This window comes from Mirounga leonina, unplaced genomic scaffold (assembly GCF_011800145.1).
Source record: "Mirounga leonina isolate KUSES-001 unplaced genomic scaffold, KU_Mleo_1.0 Mir_179, whole genome shotgun sequence".
NCBI classification, from domain to species: domain Eukaryota; kingdom Metazoa; phylum Chordata; class Mammalia; order Carnivora; family Phocidae; genus Mirounga; species Mirounga leonina.
Window position 1 is genome coordinate 5,161,352 of NW_023270466.1, and position 8,066 is coordinate 5,169,417.

The 8,066-nt window shown below is 44.1% G+C and overlaps 1 long non-coding RNA gene across 1 annotated transcript; it reads right to left on the reverse strand.

Annotated features, from left to right (window-relative positions):
* Nucleotides 1-3,025: 3,025 nt before the first annotated feature.
* LOC118023331 lies at nt 3,026-5,024 on the reverse strand. The gene is made up of 2 exons (XR_004682776.1): nt 4,357-5,024; nt 3,026-3,355 (listed from the first exon to the last, which is right to left on the reverse strand). It is a non-coding gene; the product is annotated as an uncharacterized LOC118023331 (long non-coding RNA).
* Nucleotides 5,025-8,066: the final 3,042 nt, after the last annotated feature.

Sequence of the window (8,066 nt, forward strand, 5' to 3'; positions counted from 1 at the left end):
TTGAGAGAGAGAGAGAGCGAGAGAGCACAAGCAGGGAGAGGGACAGAGGGAGAGGGAGAGACAGGCTCCCCACTGAGCAGGGAACCCCATGTGGGGCTCAATCTCAGGACCCCGGGATCATGACCTGAGCCAAAAGCAGATGCTTAACTGACTGAGCCAGCCAGGTGCCCCTCAATGAGCATTTAAGATAAGTCAGTAGATGAGAAAACTTGATATGTCACAAAATTTTACACCTTGTACTTGTAAAAAAAAAACTGCAATAAAGTAGGTTAAGAGGGAACATACCTCATCATAATAAAGGCCAGATATGACATACCCACAGCTAACATCACACTCAATGGTTAAGAACTGAAAGATTTTCCTCTAAGATGAGGAACAAGACAAAGATGTCCAATCTTGCTACTTTATTCAACATTGTACCAGAAGTCGTAGGCATAGCAGTCAGATAAGAAATAGAAGGCATTCAAATTGGTAAAGAAGAAATAGAACTGTCACTATTTGCAAATGACATGATACTCTATTTAGAAAACTCTAAAGACTCCACCAAAAAACTATTAGAACTAATAAATTCAGTAAAGTCACAGGATACAAAATTAATATACACAAATCTGTGACATTTCTGTGCACTAATAATGAAGTAGCATAAAAGAAATAAAGAAAACAATCCCATTTACAATTGAACCAAAAAAGAAAATGAAATACCTAGGAATAAATTTAACCAAGGAGGTGAAAGACCTGTACTCTGAAAACTATAAAACACTGATGAAAGAAACTGAAGACAATACAAACAAGTGGAACAATATACCATACTCATGCACTGAAGAATTAATATTGTTAAAATGTTCATAATACCCAAAGCAATCTGTAGATTTAATGCAATCCCTATCAAAATATCTGGTATTTTTCACAGAACTAGGACAAATAATCCTAAAATTTATATGGAACCACGAAAGACCCTAAATAGCCAAAGCAATCTTGAGAAAGAGCAAAGCTGGAGGTATTTGGGTCCCAGATTTCAAGATATGCTACAAATGTATAGTAACGACAATAATATGGTACTGACACAAAAATAGTCACATAAATCAGTGAAACCAGATAGAAAGCCCAAATATAAATCCACACTTATACAGTCAATTAATCTTGGACAAGGAAGGCAGGAATACACAATGGGGAACAGATAGTATTTTCAATAAATTGCATCAAGAAAACTAGACAACTACATGCAGAAGAATGAAACTGGACCATTTTCTTACACCATACACAAAAATACACTCTAAATGAATTAAAGACCTAAACTTGAGATGTGAAACCATAAAACTCCTAAAAGAAAACATAGGCGGTAATCTCTTGGACATCAGCCTTAGCAACACTTTTCTGGATATGTCTCCTCAGGCAAGGAAAACAAAAGCAAAAATAAACTGTTGGGACACACCAAAATAAAAAGCTTTTTGCACAGGGAAGGAAACCATAAACAAAATGGAAAGGCAACTTACTGACTGGGAGAAGACCTTTGCAAATTACATATCTGGTAAGGAGTTAATACTCAAAATACATAATGAACTAATAGAACTCAACATAAAAAAACCCCACAAATAACCAGAATGAAAAAAGGACACAAGACTTGAATAGACATCTTTGCAAAGAAAACATACAGATGGCCAAAAGACAAATGAAAATATGGACAACATCACTGATCATCAGGGAAATGCAAATCAAAAACGCAATGAGATATTGCCTCATACCTGTCAGAATGGCTGGTATCAAAAAGACAAGAAAAAACAAGTGTTGGCAAGGATGTGGAGAAAAGGGAACCCTCATGCATTGTGGGTAGAATTGAAATTGGTGCAACTACTCTGGAAAACAGTATGGATGTTCCTCACAAAATTAAAAATAGAAGTACCATACAATCCAGTAATTCCACTACTAGGTATTTACGCAACGAAAATGAAAACACCAATTTGAAAAGACATATGCACCCCTAGTTTATTGCAGCATTATTTACAATAGCAAAGATATGGAAGTAGCCCAAGTGTCCAATGATAGATGAATGATTTGGCATATATATACAATGGAATATTAATTACTTAGCTGTAAAAAAGAATGAGATCTTGTCATTTGTGACAACATCAATGGACCTACAGGATATTCTGCTAAATGAAATAAGCCAGACAGAGAAAGGCAAATATCACATGATTTCACGCATTTGTGGAATCTAAAAAACAAAACAAATGAACAAACCAACAAAGAACAGTAACCCAGACTCATAAAAAAGAAAACAAACCAGTTCTTGCCACTGAACAGGGGGGTGGGAGGATGAGCGAAATAGATGAAGGAGATTGAGGGGGACAAAATTCCAGTTATACAATAAATAAATCACAGGGATGGGAAGTACAGCATAGGAAATATAGTCAATAATATTGTAATAACACTGTGTGGTGACAGATGAGGTGCACTTATGGTGGTGAACACCGGATAATGTATAGAATTGTCAAATTACTATGTTACACACCCAACACTAATATAACATTGTATGTTAAAATTATATGTTTAAAAAAAACTGGATAGAGGGCGCCTGGGTGGCTCAGTTGGTTAAGCGACTGCCTTCGGCTCAGGTCATGATCCTGGAGTCCGTGGATCGAGTCCCGCATCAGACTCCCTGCTCGGCAGGGAGTCTGCTTCTCCCTCTGACCCTCCCCCCTCTCATGTGCTCTCTCTCATTCTCTCTCTCTCAAATAAATAAATAAAATCTTTTAAAAAAAAAACTGGATAGAGATTCCCCCAGATTTAAAAATAATCTTAAATATTTATATGGCATTACCACTAATGAGCTTTGAAGCTGAAAGTTTTCAAAACTATCAAAAACCATATATTAACTAATGATTTTCATCTCTCACGATGGTGGAAAGATTGATTTTCTTTCCATTAGTGCCCAAATAGTGATATTCTGAAAGCTGTGAAAACTGTAGTAAGAAAGTATTACAAGGTGGGTCCAACGGCTAATAAAATAATGTTTTTTCCAGGAAAAAAGAAAACCAGATCTAGAGCAACACACATGTAATGCTATGCTCAGCAATAAAGGCTTGTCTCCTTGCATTTTAATTGTCTGTGACAGAAACCAAAGAAAAAGGAGTTTGATGTTCAATCAGAAACACAAAAACAGAAAATGTGCATAAAAATGTTTATGCCAACTTTACTCATGATGGGGAGATATGCCTCAGCGTCTCAGGTCAGGAACAGGTACGTGAATCAGGACGCGGTCACACCACAGAATATGCACCGCAGAATACGCAGGATATACACTGATGTTTCCGAAGAGCTTCTAATAACACTGAAAATCAGCTGTCTTAGCGTTAGGCTTAAAAAAAAAAAAAAAGCAGGTGTATAAGCAGTGTATACAATTGTACATTTTGCATGATTTCAGTTACATTAAAATATGTCTAGAAAAAAAGACAAAAGGATAAAACTTCCATTGTATCAAGTTGCCCCGAAAGCCAAAGGTGTTGTCTGAGCCCCAGTGAGAACTGGCTTGGAAGGACTTCGGTTTGCCCACTTCCAACAAAGACAGAGTCCCCGGCTGTGAGGGAAGACAGTCCTCTCCCCGCTCTGTTCGTCTCCCTGACCATGGGAAACCGGCACCCGTGGATGAATCGGTCAGGGTCAAGGCTCTGGGCCAGGAGAACAGGTCTTCAGGGCCAGAGAATCCTTTACCTCATGAGACACACATATGTACACACATTTATACACAACACGCACATATACACACAATGACAGAAACATATGTATATCATATACACACAGTTACATACATGCATACACATGCACACATGTATGCACTTACACACACGTGTGCACATGCATACACACTTTCACAGTATACACATATACACGCTACATTACCATATAAAGACTTAGCACAGGAGAATAACGGGCCCCCGGGTGCGGGCAGATGGCCTGATACTTAGTGTGAATTGTTAATAATTTGGTAGTAGGATTTTGTCTAAATCTCTTAAATGCTTTGTTTCCAGACCCCAAAGACTGAGGTTGAAGCAAACTCTCTGTAACTACCTTTTAGTTGTAAAATTCTGATTTCAGGAGACAAGGCACATTATCCGCCAAGAACTGAACTCAGATCCTGCTCTGTGCCCCCAGCAGGAGCCCCACAGGCTGGAGTGACAGTCTTGGGCCCCTGGGCAGGCCCCCCTCACCAAACATCAGCCCCAACGGTGAGGGCACATCACAGCCCCATCCCGGGGGACCTCTGCTGTAGGTTCCTGTGGAACTTCTTTCCTGCCCCTCCTCCCCACGCCCACACTCTTCCCCATCCTTTCGCAGCAGAGACTTGGCCCTGTGACCTACCGTCACCACCAGCCAGCCTCTGAGGCTGCGGGTTCTGAAAGATTAGCGGCTGTCCCCTGGGGCATGTCTGGCTCCGCCACAAGCACATTCCAGGGGTGCCATGGGAGGGGGCTGACTACTCCTTAAAACCCCCTTTCAGGGGCTCCTCCCTGACCCTCCGTCCTCCAGGGTGTTCCGCCGGGACCTGCGCTCCCGTCCCTGTCCTGGCCCAGCTCTGGAAGCTTCTGAGTCCCGGGCCTGAGGGATTTGAGGCTCCAGCCTCTCAGCAGCACGTGACCTTTGGTTGCAAAGATAAAGTCTGACCTCACCCAAAGCACAGCTACAGTCTCTGGAAATAGCCCCCAGGAGCCAATTTTTCAGGCGGCAGTTGGCTCGAGCCCCGTGACCGGCCTGGGTGAGCAGGTGCGTGGTCACCTGTCTCTGTGTCCCTGTTGTGAGCCCGGGGGCTGGCATCCACAACAGGTGTTCAGCAGATGTCTGGAGATAATGAGTCAGAAAACCCCGCTCCCAATACACAGCTTGGCCTGATAGTGTCCGCAAGAATCCAAAGTTCTGACAAGACTACGGCGCCATTCCATATATGGATTCAAACTGGGGGGGAAAAAACTGAACAGCATACAAAAGAGAAAAGAGCCAAACAAAATTCTTATCTCTTTTCCCTATGATAACCCCTTTTAAGATTTTTCTTTGAAATAACAAATAGCAAATTCTTCCAAACAGCAATCTATCATTTTTCTCTCTCTCAGCCCTTCCTGGGAGCCCTGCTTTTCTGAATCCTCTACACACAGCGGGTACTCCTGTGCATTCCTCTGCAAGCTTTTCTGTTACCTGGTTATTTTTAGGTTTCAGGTTTACGGATTTTTTTACTTCGTTTTTAATAAACTGTGGTAAGAGAGACATAGCACAAGATTGTTCATTCGAGCCGCATTTCCCTGCACAGCGCAGGGCACCGTCACCCCCATCCGTCCCCACCCTCCATCCCCAGAGCGTTTCCACCTTCCAAGACTGGAACTGTCATTTTACTCTTCAGGAAGGCCTTCCACTTCCAACTCGGATCTGCTGATGTCCCTGTGGGTTATAGCCCGGCTGCCATCAGCAGCCGGTTATGGGGGATCAGCCAGGCCGGCCCTTCCCTCGGGACCGCCTTCTCCACGGTCGCAGCAGGAGGGCTGAGGGGCCAAGGGGCACCCTCTGGGTGAGCTGCCTCTTGGGCACACTGATTTTGATAAATAAAAGTTACTCGAGAGACACTCAGACACTCAGCTCCTCCCCCATCCCCCCCAAGAGCAGGCAAGAACTCTCCCTGTGGAAGGTGCCCTCCCTATACCCAGAGACAGAGACAGTCTCGGCACCAGAGACGGGAGATTCGGAGCCCAGCACGCTGGGTGAACAACCCTGTTCCTTGGTCCTCATGTCCCTCCCAGCCCACATTCTGTGCAGAATTCCTTCCTGAGTGAAGCTCCTGGAGTTAGGTTTTCCTGGTCCCGTCAATTCCCCACAAATCCGTTGTCTCTATGTCTAAAAAGTCTGAAAACAGCAGCCTCGGTCACTTCCGTGGGCTCCATCTCATTACTGGGCCTCGCTGCGCACGTAAGAGAACTTCGGTTTTCTCTCCTATTAATCTGTCTCATGCCAATTTAGTTCTTAGTCCAGCTGGAAGACCTTGAGGATAGAGAAGAATTTTCCGTTACCTTCCAGTGTTCAGGAAGACCCATGCAGACTCAGGACATGGGGGGGACGATCTATTTCATCATTTTGAGGAATCCTATAGTTGTAATTATACCCCTTTCTGCAAACTGTCCACCAGAATTCCCACCCACAGTTCTGATTCCTTTTCTAAGTTAGGGAATCCAAATTTCTGAACCAATCAGAACCAACAAAACTCCTTTACCCTCTATAAAAGTTTTGGGTCAGGCACCAGAGGGCAGCCCAAGGGTGACTTTGTACCAAGGGCAAGACCACCCAGAGGGGATGAGGAGCCTGTTCTCGAGTGCACTTTACTGCAACACTAAGAAAAAGATCCCATGAGGCTTATCTTTGTGGCGTTGGCCCAGGACCTTGCACCATCTGAGTCTCACTGTGGCCACAGGAGGAAAGCCATGTTCTGTTTTCTTCCCTCCTGCAAGATGAAGAGCTGGCTGCCCAGGATGGGACTTTGCCAGACACTTCCAGCCTCACCTGAGTTCATGCTCTCAAGACCCCAAAAGCCCCCCTGGGATGCCCCCTATGGCCTTTCCCAGGATGGGGCAGGTGAGCTCCGTGGTCCTTAAGCCATTCAGATTTGGGTTGTAATGATTTCCATTATGGCTTCAACATTTCGGGAGCCCAGGTGGCCACATCCTTTGGAACATGTTCCAATCCCAGCACCTGCATCAAAGACAAGTACAGACTCTTGCAGTCCTTTGCTTTTCTTTGCCCAGCATCTTCCCTCCCCCCCTTTCCCCTATCAACACAGCTCCCTTCTTGGGAAGAATGACTACTTCCCCAACCTCACCCCAGGTTCCCCAGGGCCAGGACATCAGGGAATCCATCTTTCCTCCCTCCACGTTTTATGCAGGCTGCTCCATCTCTTGGGTGTTCCTGTGAATTTTGCCCATGACTCTGCCCTTCCATTAATGTCCCCACCTGGACCGTGACTGATGCAGATGAAGCAGGTACCACTCTGGTACTCGAGATTGTTCAGTGATGCTGAATCCCACAGTGAGAAAGTTATTCCTGCTGGGGGCAAGAATTCCTGTCCCCTTCAAGGTCCTTCTAGCCAGATTAAGAATCCAATTGTGGTTAAGACCGATTACTAGGGAAAAAAATCAAATTTAATAGCAGATGTATAAGGAATCCACACAGACATGGAAATCCAAAGACAGGCAAAATGAGGCACATATGTCATCCTGTACTAAGGACAAGGGGATGGGGGCCTGGGACTACAGAGGAAAGGAAGGCAATTTACAGGAAGATGAAAAAGAGTAAATGTTTGGTAAGCAAATATTGGCTGGGCCACTCAGAAACAATGGGACGAAGATAGGACTTCGATCAAAGTGGCCTTGCTAGGTTCCTCCTGTCTATCACACCAAGTTCACATCATAATGTAGTTTTCTGTATTGATAGCTCTCTTCCTGGAGCAGGTCCTCTGTCTAAATTCTTTTTAGGGCATTGAGGGAGAGGTAAAGAGGTTTTCCTGAACTGGCTGGGTTTTGATTGCATTTTAACTCAAAATAGTCTTTAGGTCAGAGAGGCCCATCTTGGGGTAGCCTGCTGTTGGCCCCTACAGTTCCCTCCTCTGAAACTTCCCTGAAGCTCCACATGTTAAAAGTTGGATGATTATTCCATCTTGTTGGGCCAGTCTCTTAGTCTTGACGATAGATTTGATTCGTTCTGTTCAACTCATTTCAGGAGGTGATGAAGCAGGTGTGTTCTCAAAGTTAGGCCTGTGGTTCCAATAAGCAGCTATTAAGTAAGAGGCATTTCTATGGAAACACAACGAAAATAATGATTGGATCAAGTTATAAACCAGTTCTGAGGGCTGAGGGTAACCAGTCGAGATTTCTGGATGTCAGTCTGGAAGCATCATCCTCAGATAGAGTGGGAGCAGACAGTGACAGTGTGACAGATTTTCCTGGTGTGCAGTTCAAATGTCTCTGGTGATCCTTTTCAGTGGCCTGAAGAACAAAAAGCATGAAGATGGTCCATATGTGAGCTGTTGTGGCGATTTC